Genomic DNA, 12,078 nt, shown 5'->3' with positions numbered 1-12,078 from the left:
TATAAACCTTAATTACTTCCTTTTTAAACTTTTTATAGGAAGTTCAATATAAAGAGTTTTTTATAGTTTTGTATATCTCATACACAGCTGAAGATTTTATATGAAAGGCCTTCTGTGTTAGAGAAAAATTTATTTTAAATATTTGTCAAAATTTGAATACCGAACTAAAATTCCAATACCGGTATTTCGGTATTGAAAATTTATAATCCCAGGGTTCTGGTATTAATACCGGTATTATTATTTTTCCTATAATAATACAAATGAATAAATAATTTAATTAAAAAATGGTTTAGCAATTAGAAAAAAAAAAAATTATTTATTTAAAGAATAAAAAATAAAAAAACAAAATTCATTAAAATGTTATACATTATTCATAAGAAAAGAAGAAATTTTTCGCAAAAGTTATCGTTTTACAGTGAAACGATAACTTTTGCGATTGCAGCTTTGGTAATGATTGGAAATAATTCATAATCTCTATTGGTTTCATCATTGCTCGGATGTTCATTGGAGCCTGCATCGGGTAAATATTGCAAAACACTTGAAATTTCTGTTCGTCTTTCAAGAATACGTACTTTTAAAGCTGCTTTCAATTCATAACTTAATGAACATGGTTGGCCAGTTATTGATTTCATCATAAATTCAATAGCAGCATCTGCAGATAATAAAGTTGCATCTTTTCAGCAGATTGCTTCAACTGTAAGCTTAATAGCAAGTAAAACTGAAAGGATATTTGACAACATTTCAAACTCTGCATCTGAAAAAAAAAAGGTGATTTTAAATCTATTAGACTCTTTTTGATGCAATTTTTTAATTTGACAAAACGTTTTATCATAGACACCAAACTATTCCATCGTGTTTTTGAGTCTAAAACCAGAGACAATTCTTTCCCGAACTCTTCTTTTACATATTTTTGTAGGACTTTGTCATTTTTTGTAGGCGAAGAACAAAATATTTTGACCACTTTTCGAACTTTTTGAATTAATGGTAACGTTTGCTGATGTACCAGAAAAGAAGAATTATCATCATTGTTTTCAGTGGAGATTATGAGTAAACCATTTTCATTTTCATAATCTTCATCAATTAATTCATCGTCATCTGTGGAATTCTGCTCTTTTTCGAATCTGGGTGTAGGAACTGATGTAATGTTGGCATCTTCTTCATACAGACTATCCTCATTATTAGGATTTTATAGAGTACGCCGATAACAGCCAACTGAATTCCATGCGCTAAACATAGCTGCTGATTAGTGGTAATACCTACAATATTCTTGATCGAAAGCCTAAAATCACTTAACCTATCGTTGACAAGCTCAACACATTTTTCTGCAGGAATTTTTCCAAAAGCACAAACTAATCCTAGATTCCAAAATTCTTTGTCAGAGTGGACATTAATATTTATGTAACATCTATTTCTTATCGATGTCCATTCATCGAAAGTTAGAGAAAATCTGTTTCCATTAGCAATTCTGCTCGATAATTCTTTAATTACTTCGTCTCGTATATTTTTACTGTAATTCAATATCATTTTGTGAATTGTTTTGTGAGCTAGCTGTTAAGCCTTTTCTGATATCATATGATGTGCAAATAATGCTGAATGATAAACCATCACACGCAGTCATCCTAACTAAAATAGCTGGCAATGAATCATCCATTTTATCACTTTAAAAAAAGTTGTTTATAGTTACTGAAGGTTTTGATGTCTGTAAAAATTCTGAATAATCTAAAACAGTGGGGCTACCTACATCTCTTTTTAACAAATTGACTTTATGAATTGTTTTTAAATGGGTATGAAGACCGCTTGTAGAACCTCCATGTGTTTTTATTATTTTCTCACACAATTTGCATTTAGCACACTGTCCTGCTTTTTCTCTTACAAAATGAAACCATTTAAACATTTTGAGCTTTTCGAATGGTGAAATTATTTCGAATACCGGTATTCCCAACCCTATATATAAATATATATATATATATACAGTCACGGACAAAAGTTTGGAAACACTGTAATTTTTAGTGATTTTTTAGGATATTTCATTGCAAATTACCTTGGCACCCGTAAATCATTATATTGATGCTTGCATAATATTAAAGTAATTGGCTATTTGATAATACGTGTTAAATTTGATCGTATAAACAAAGTAATTAAGGCAAATTTGGATTTTAATACCCTCTGTAATTCATAAAGGTAAGATTAATTTTGTGTCGCTTTAAATAAATTTGTTGTTATATTTTATTTATTTAGCTTTGTAGAAAAGTGAGTGATAATAAGCTGTTGCTATGTGTAAAATAATTTAATGACTGTAGTAATAATGAATTAAATTACTGTAATTGTAACTGTAATTGCTTACCTGTATACAGGTGTGTAATTCAGGTATACAGTACAGTACATGTAATATTAAAATTATTAAGAAGCTATACTGTCTGTAAATACTGAACTAACTTAGACAAACATAATTACTGTTCATTTCTGTTTTTATATTATATCAATTTATTCTTTTTTTTATTACAGGATGGGTAAGAAACAAGAGCTGAAAGTTACTTAACGAGCCCAGGTGGAAATACTGCGATCCGAAGGCAAGTCATTTAGAGCAATTGGGCAGATCTTAAATATGTCACCTGGTACAGCTTGTAAAACATTTAAATGGATCCATGACACTAAAACGTATTCATCAGGCCCTCGCTCTGGCCGACCAAGGAGAACTACAGTGCAAAATGATCATGTGATTTATAGGATTGCTGTATGCACGCCTCGTGCAACGCCTGGGTTTATAAGAGGTAGACTACCGGAAAGCTGCAGAAACATGAGCTACAAAACTATTCGAAGAAGATTATCTGAAAAAGGTTTGAAAAGCTGCAGACCAGCAAGAAAGCCAAAGCTGTCATTGAAAAACATTAAAGATCAATTGCAATTTTGTGAGAAATACAAGGGCTGGTCCGAGCATGATTGGGAACGAGTTATGTTTAGTGATGAGTCAACGTTCACACAATTTACTTCCTATGCACCAAAAATTTGGCGTCTAGCACTAATGAGGTACAATAGCAGGTACATGTTGCCCACTGTCAAACAACCAAAGAAGCTGATGATCTGGGGAGCAATATCAGTTTTTTGCCATGCAGGTCTTTGAGATATGCCAGATGGAACTACCATTAATGGCAATGTTTACTTAAATATTTTTAAAAAAAAATTGCCTAATTTCATGGAAATACATGGGACCACAGTCTTTCAACATGATGGGGCGCCATGCCATGGTACTAAAGCAGTGAAACAGTGGCTTACGTCATCAGGTTTTGAAAATTTGGGACCATGGCCAGGTAACTCGCCTGATCTAAATCCCATTGAAAATGTGTGGTACACTATGAAGAGAAAAGTGGCAGAAAGCAATCCAACCTCTCCGGCTGATCTCCTGGAAAAAGTCAAGCAAGCCTGGACATCAGATATCTCCGAAGATTACTATCGTTCACTAATTCATTCAATGCCTTGTCGTATAGCAGCTGTATTAAAAAATCGTGGCGGCCATACAAAATACTAAATAATTTAAACAAACTATTTTTGTGCAATATGAACTATTTTTAGTCTATCAGCTATGGTGCTTATTGTTACTTTTATTTTCTTTATATTATTACACCAGGGCTTGTGATGAAGCGAGCGCGATCGCGCTCCGCTCATAAAATGCGCCCGTAAACGGTCTTTTCAAACGTTCTAGGCGCGATAAACAACGCGCGTTCAGCTTATAACGAGCGTATAAAATAACGCTCGTCCAATAGTTCGGGATTATTTTTTTATTTTCATAAAATATTTAAAAAAGATTTTTTATTAAAGATGTTCTGTTATCAAAGCACTGATATAAAATATAAAAAGCACAACGTCGTTCTCTTTTGCACTAACGTAATGAATGAGCAGTTTAAAGTCGTTATAATCGCTAATTTCAATAATGGAATGTGCACGTGGAAACACAATGTGAATATAAAAATGCGCAAATAAAATAAGAATAGAAAATTAGAAAACCATTATAAGAAAATTGAAACTGCAGAGTATTTTTAATCTTGTGAAAATATTAAGTAAGATTTATTTGATTTATTGTTTGTAATATTCCACACACCGTTTATAATAAAAATAAATATTAATAATAGAGTAATTTTTAAAATTAGTTTTTGTTCATAGTATAGGTTTTTTATTAACTATTATTTATTGCAACTCAAATTTAAAACGATTCTGTCGTTTAGAATCTTCGCAATCAAGGACATTCGAAAAGGAAATAAAGTAATGACGTCAATATTTATTAAATGGAAAGTTATTATTCTTTATTTATTATTATTTCAAATTATTCTTGTGTTATTTTTTTAAGATAAAAAAACGTAATTTAAAAAAGAAATTTTAGAAAAAAATAAAATAATTAATTTGAATAAAAAATATCAAGAAATATAAAAACCATTAACTGTTAATTAAGTTTTCTGCGTAACATTTTAAAATACATATATCAAAACAACGAAGCAAAACTAAGTCGCTAAATTATACTTCAATACTTAAATCAATAAGAAGTTGCGTTTTTGTTTGATATTATTTTTTTATAACATAAATAGTTAAAAATAAAGTCGCGACTGACAATTTACAAGAAGTTTGGAAATATAAATATCTACTTCGTTGAAGTAGTTTCATGAGTGTGATACTAATTTAAACATTTTTTGACGAAAGAATTATGTAACAAATAAAAAAATAAAAAAAAAATAAAAAGCTTTTTATGAGCATCGCCTTCAGCAATTTTCACGGTCACTTAATCACGCTCGATGAAAACTTATTCTAATTTTACGAGCGCGATATAACATGCTTGACGATTTTCTTCATCACAAGCCCTGTTACACATTTGCTATTTTTCACTTAAATAAAAGAATGCATTTTGCAATTTTTTTATGTGCTTCCAAACATTTGTCCGTGACTATATATATATATATACATATATATATATATATATATATATATATATATATATATATATATATATATATATTTATATATATATATATATATATATATATATATATATATATATATATATATATATATATATATATATATATATATGTATATGTATATGTATATATATATATATATATATATATATATATATATATATATATATATATATGTATATGTATATATATATATATATATATATATATATATATTATATATATATATATATATATATATATATATATATATATATATATATATATATATATATATATATATATATATATATATATATATATATATACACACTAGGGGTATGACTATAGTAGGGACATGGTCACATCACAAATATGCACATGATTGCAAATGCAAAATGGTTAAAGAAAAACTCTTCTCATCATTTTTACCAAAAAACAAAACATAATCTAAAAGTAGATAGATCAAGCTACAAAAATAACTCTCATGGTATTTTTTAAATTTTTTTAAGTGACGATGCCAATCCAAAATGGGCATCGTCACTTAAAAAAATCATAATACCATAAATCCAAAAACTTGAATATTTTGCATTTTTAGACAGCTGGGACCAAATTTTCATCTGCACTAGTGGGGAAGTTTTTTTTTTATTTGGAAAAAAGTGTTATTACTTTAAGTTAATACAAGTAAAAGTTCATCTTTTGCTGCTATGCCATTTCCGAAAAAATAAAATGTGCTTTTAAGTCATACCCCTAGTATATATATAGAAATATTCAATTATAGATATCAATTATAGATATAATATAGAGTCCTATAAATGTAAATACTACATTTATAGAACTCTACAAACAAACAAACAAAACAAAAAAAAAGCTGCAGCTTTAATAATAATTAAAACTCTAAGCTATGAGGGGAAAATCTTTTTATTTAAACTTTGAACATAAGAGTTCTGTTGGCCAGGTTTGTTGTGAGTGAAAAGTTGAATATTTACAGCTTTTGAGGTAATGTTATTGTTAAATATTCTGGGATATTTTATTATAAGTTTCTCAGAAACACTAAATAAATCATAATTGTTAATAATGCTTTAACAAAAATAGTATTTATCATATAACTATCTGATTGCAAATCTTCTAATTTACAATTATTCACTCTTTTTATATAAAATTCACAACCGTTAATCACTCTTTAGTGAATTATAAAATGTGCTTCTAAGCAAACACATTAAGTCATTATTTTAATTACAAAACTTTAACTACTCCCTAGTTGGTTAAAGATTTATTTTACAATGATGTTTTAACTTGGTATTTTATGTTTATTAGGTTTAAAAAATTCACAATGAAAAGTAGTATTGATGATAAATATAAAAAACAATGTAATGTCATTAGAAAAGCAAGAGTAAAAGATAAAGATTACACAAATTACAAAGGTGACCTTGTTTCTGGTAAGTCTATCCCTAATTAGTGTTAAAACTTAGTGTTCAACTGTCCCTGAGCAGTTTATATATTCATAATGAAACAAAAATGCACTCTAGAACAGTTTTATCTGTTGAAAACTAAAATGATGAACTCATTCTTACCCTGTGATCAAGATTTTGGCTGCATTAAATATGTTGTTCTAAGAGTTGACAGAGTTTACTCACTAAATTAGTATGCTGAAATGATTCTGAAATCAAGTAAATCAGGGCTCTTTACTGTAACCAAGTAACAAACAACATCATCTACGCTTTTAATACATGGTGGCCGCATTTTTACAAAAGAGTCAAAAGCCGACTGAGATAAAACTACTGGGAGGAAAATTAGAAAGGATGACAAAATTCCTTTCAAAGTATCAACCTATGAAGACTTTTATTACAACAAAACTGACCAAAGAAAAGTGGTTACTAAGCACTTTATTGACAGTTTTAACTCCTCAATGTTTGCACTCAAAAAATATTCTGCAGCTCCAGAGCTCCCAACAGTGATTGCATGTCCATCTGGAAAAATAGAGATCAATGATAAGAAAACCAATGACCTGAAGAAGTTGGACAAGTATATTACAGGCTATAAATATTTTATGATCATATCCTCCAGCGGCCTGCAAAATAAGCTGCCTGCAACACCTATATTTTGTATGATAATGATTAAAATAAAAACTTAAACAATAGACTTGGCCAATATGAATAGACAATATGTATGTTTTATGTTATCTTGCTTGTCTTCAATTATTTCTTAATTTTTTTTTTGGTATTCATCTCCCCATAGCCAAGAGAGCCATTAAGGTTGAGGAGGCTACTTACAACCCTTTCCCGACTCCAAAATACGAACTTTGACAATTAAGGCAAAACAAGTTGAGCGTGGAACTGGAACATGGTGGGAATCGAACTCAGAACTTCTTGCTTATGTAGTGAGCTCTACTACTACACCACTACTGCTTGTGTAACTAATTCAAATAATTCACATCTCAAAATAAACTTTATTTAGTTTGAGAAGTGAGTTATTTGAATCAGTTACTTGGGTAACTATATATTGTTAAATGTTTACTTTGTCTCAATTTTTTTTTGTTTTAAATATTAAATAATTAAATTTAATATTACACTTTTAAATATATTTTTAATTAAATTTTTACATAATATTATTACATTATTTCTTATAATATTAAATAATCATATTTAGTTTTACTATTTTTTTTTAAATATTTAATATAAACCAATTTTTTTTTTTCAACATTTATATAAATTAATTAAAATAAATCAAACTTTTTTTTATTAATATTACATAAATTTGTAATTGTAGCTTTGCAAATAATGACTTTTATTTTTAAAAAGTCAGTAACAAACAAAAAATAGCAAAAATATACATTATAGCAAAAATAAAAATGCTTGTTAATTACTTTACCAGCAATTTTGTTGTGACAAGCAAAGATTAGCTTAGGTTTTTAAGTACCATTTATTAAAAAATATGTACCATTGCAGTTTCACTTGCCTTACGAAAAAAAAAAGTTTAACATACATTTTTGATGGAGTATTAAAACACGTATACAAGGAATTCAGTTATTAGTAAAAAAAAAACCAAAAAAATTGCGATAAAAATAGCCAATTTTTTGAAAGAAAAAATGATATTTATTAAATTTGAAAATTTAATACATTTGTAAATAGCACTTATATATTGTGTCAAGTAAAAACTAAGAAAAACTTCCTAATTTTAAAATTATTGACGATTTTAGCTTCTTTTTTTTCTTTTATTCTGATTCACTCCCAACAAGGCTGCAAGCAACCACTAATTAGTTGAGAGTTTAAAGAAAAAAAGAATAGAGTTATAGAGCAAGAGAACGGTTGACAGAAGACTTAAAGAGTTGAAGGTTGTATGAGTCAGGAAAACAATGAAGATGGGACAGAGTTCCAAAGGGTTGAAGTGCAGGGAAAAAAGCTAAACAAATAAAAGTTTTTGGATCACGCAGAGACAGATACAGTATAAGAATGAGCTGATGAATGACAAGTCAAGCGAGAATGAGTTTTAGTTGTGGAGCTAGAGATGAAACTTTAAGCAGCGGCCATGAAGTATTTGTAAAAAAGAGAAAGAGATGCAACTTTATGATAATGGGAAGGAGGCTCAAGCTTAGCAGATAGACCAGACCAACTACATTTACAATGCATTTTTGAACCTTGTCTAAAAGAGAAAGAGCATCATTAGAAGAAACAGCCCAAACATGACAACAGTATTATATACAGGAACAAATAAGAGATTTGTATAGGTAGTAGTGATGTGCCATCGGCTAATGCCGATTGTGGCTAATAATAGGCTTAATGTAAGGGTATTATAATAATATTAAGGATTTAAATTACATATTTAACATGTTCCTATTCATCAGAAGTGATTCGACCTACTAGCCTATGCTATTGATAACCAGCAACCGATTAATCGGCTAAACCATTGGCCGATTAATCGGCCGATGGTATCGGTTGATTTATCCGCATTGGCCGATGCATCGGTATTGACTATTAAGCCAAACTAAACAGGTGCATAGGCACACCTTATATATGCAAGTTGCATACCTAATATTAAGATATTACCTTCATATACATACAATAAACTCTATAATTAGCCTTAATCGGCATTTGCCGATGGCACATCACTAATAGGTAGAGAATAGAATTAAAAGAGAGAAAATGGTGAGCATGATAAAGAGAAGCAACCTTAGCAGATGCTAATTTAGCAATCGATTGTATATATGGTTTCTATGAAAGGTCAGTAGTAAATGATAACCAAAGAAGACGTAAAGAAGAGAACTCAGTGAGAGGGTTGCCATTCATCAATATAGAAATGTCGACAGTACTGCAATAGTTGTTTGCAGTAAATAACTGAGTTTTGTTGGAGTTAAAATATACAAGCCACTGTGAGCCCCAATCTGTTACAGAAGTGAGATCAGATTCAAGATCGGCTGCCTGTTCTAAGCAATTGAAAAGAGAAGACTTTTTGTCAAGACAGGAGTATAAAGTTGAGTCATCACCAAAAAGAGCTACTTTAGATGTAAGGTTGTCAGGAATATCATTAATGTAGATAAGAAACAAAATAGGACCAAGGATAGAACTTTGAGGTGCCCCAGAAGTTACTGGAAATAAAAAAGAGTGTTGGCCTTTGAGGATGACTTTAATAAACCGGTTAGAAAGAAACAATTTGAGAAAATATAAGAAACAAACTTATGGAGAAGACCAGCATGCCAAACTGCATTGTCAAAAACCTTAGATATGTCAAGAGCAATAGCCCTAACCTCTCCGCCTCCATCTAATGCACAATAAAATCTTTTAGTCACAGCAGTTAGCAAGTCGGCTATAGAGTGAGAGGATCGAAAACCATATTGATTGTCTGACAGTAAGTTATTTGACTCAAGATAGGATGTGAGAATTTTGGATAAAAAAAAAAAAGGATGTTGATCAAAGACTCAAATAGCATGCTAATAACAGAAAGAAAACTGATTGGACAATAATTGGAGGGTTCAGAATGTTCACCAGAGTTTTTGAAAATTGATACCATTTTCCAGCAGGCAGGAAAACAAGACTCGGTCAAGCACTTATTAAATAGTTTAGAGAGGATTGAAGAATGTTCTGGAAAACACTTTTGTAAGACTATGACTGGAATGTTGTCTGGATCACAAATCATAGAAGAGTTAAATCGAGATATGACTTTAGCAACAGAAGCTGAAGTAATTTGAATGTCTAACAACGGGATAACCTATTTAATTGGAATGGAAGGAAGAGAATGACCGTAAGATTCGAAAGTCGAATTACAAGAAAAGTTCTTTGCAAACAGTCCTTGAGAGAAGTAATAAGATCAGTCCCATGAATGAGAGATGGAATGTTGGACCTACCTTTGATATATGATATATTAGATTTAGTGATAAGATATAAGATTTAGTGAATTGAGAATAATGGAGATTAGCATCTGACAACACCTAATAAATAGCTGTTTGTTCTTAGGAGAGTTGTTCTTTCGAAAAAGACGAAAAAATGATTATGATTAGATATAGCAGCTGCACAAGAGGGTGAAAACCATGTAGTAGAATAAGGCTTAATTTGGAACCGACAAGAAGGAATAAAAGCTTCTATTTCTGGCTGAATCCAGGAGGTTACATAGGAAGCACATTTTTCAGCTGAGAGGGAAAAGACATCAACCCAAGGACCGTCATGAAGAAAATCATGAAAAGAGTCCCAGTCAGCTTTAGGGTAATAGTAAGTAGTGCGATAATAAGGTGAGTTTGAAAATGAACTACGAGATGAAAGATTTTAATAGATCATTGCATGGTAAGAACCACCTAAGAAAAAAGGAGAAACTGAACACAAGCTAGAATCAGAGACCAGACATAAAACAAGGAGTGATGGTAAATGCTTAGGGTTGTCAGGAAAACAAGTCATAAAGTTAACTTTCTGAGTATAAGATTGAGAAATGCAGAAGGTATTGGTTTTAGTGCCAGCAGGGTCAGTGACGTTAGAGCAAAACCATTCGGTGTGATGAGCATTAAAGTCACCAACAACAACAATATTGGCAGATGGGTAAAGAGAGTAAGCATGGTCAATTTGATTAGAAATTACATCTAAAAGAGTAAAGTTTTGGGAAGAAGGAGAACAATAAAGAACACAGAGAAAGGTGATAGAGTGAAGAGGTGCTAAGTGGAAGCACATAAAGGAATGGTCAAAGAATTCGAACCTGATTTCATGACAAATAGGTAAACTGATGCAGCTTGGGAAAATATTTAAAGTGTTTCTTATCGTATTGCAAAAATAAATAATTGTCTGGTCAAATTTTTTTTTTTTTTAAATTAAAAAATTTACTTTAATTTTAATTTTTTAAATATTTCGTACTTGACAGGTTTTTGCCATAAAATACAATTTTTTACCTAAAAAATAAGTTTTAGATTATAAAATTGATTTTAAAAAGCAGTTGTAGGTTGTAATTTAAAAAAGCATATAATCTTTATTTCAGATGCTGAAATCATTGCTGGCAATGATTTCAGCATCTGAAGAAAAACAAACATAAAAAAATGGGCTATCCTGGCATACAGTTTGAGGCTGGTAAGGAAACCTTGCTTGTAAGTATACAATAAAAATTTATATAGTTAAATATAATCTACAATAATAATTATACTTATATATGATAATTATGTATTAAGCAAACTATCAATTATATTTACTTTTTTTTTTAATAAGCTTCTTATATTAAATCTTTAAAATTTATAAATTTTAATATTTAGAATATCTGAAGACATCAATTCATTAGAAAAAAAGGCAAAATATTATTTAGCCAAAATACCTTTTCATAAAACTGGACATAAACAGCAACCTTCTTCAAACTAAAGTACTATATGATGTTTTGAATAAGTTTTGTGATTTTGAAAATATTAGTTTATCTGAATTATTGGGGCTTTTATTAAAAAGATGTCATGATAGTGTGCATCAGATATTGGTTCCATTTTTCTGAAAACACAAGAATAACTCTTTTATAAGGATAACTCTTTTGCATAAACATTGATAAATCCTAATTTATTTTTTTATTTGAAATTTGTGTTATGTTTTATATATATATATACATATATATATATATACATATATATATATATATATATATATATATATATATATATATATATATATATATATATATATAT

The 12,078-nt window shown here is 29.5% G+C and overlaps 1 protein-coding gene across 1 annotated transcript in view; it reads right to left on the bottom strand.

The window, feature by feature from the left end:
- The window catches only part of LOC100211246 (diacylglycerol lipase-alpha), a 52,169-nt gene that overhangs the window by 34,955 nt on the left and 5,136 nt on the right, over positions 1 to 12,078 (bottom strand). The gene's annotated exons all lie outside the window — the stretch shown is intronic.

This window comes from Hydra vulgaris, chromosome 12 (genome assembly GCF_038396675.1).
Source record: "Hydra vulgaris chromosome 12, alternate assembly HydraT2T_AEP".
Classification (NCBI taxonomy): Eukaryota; Metazoa; Cnidaria; class Hydrozoa; order Anthoathecata; family Hydridae; genus Hydra; species Hydra vulgaris.
Note: the sequence above shows the minus strand (reverse complement) of the source record. Positions and strands in the feature narration are given on the sequence as shown.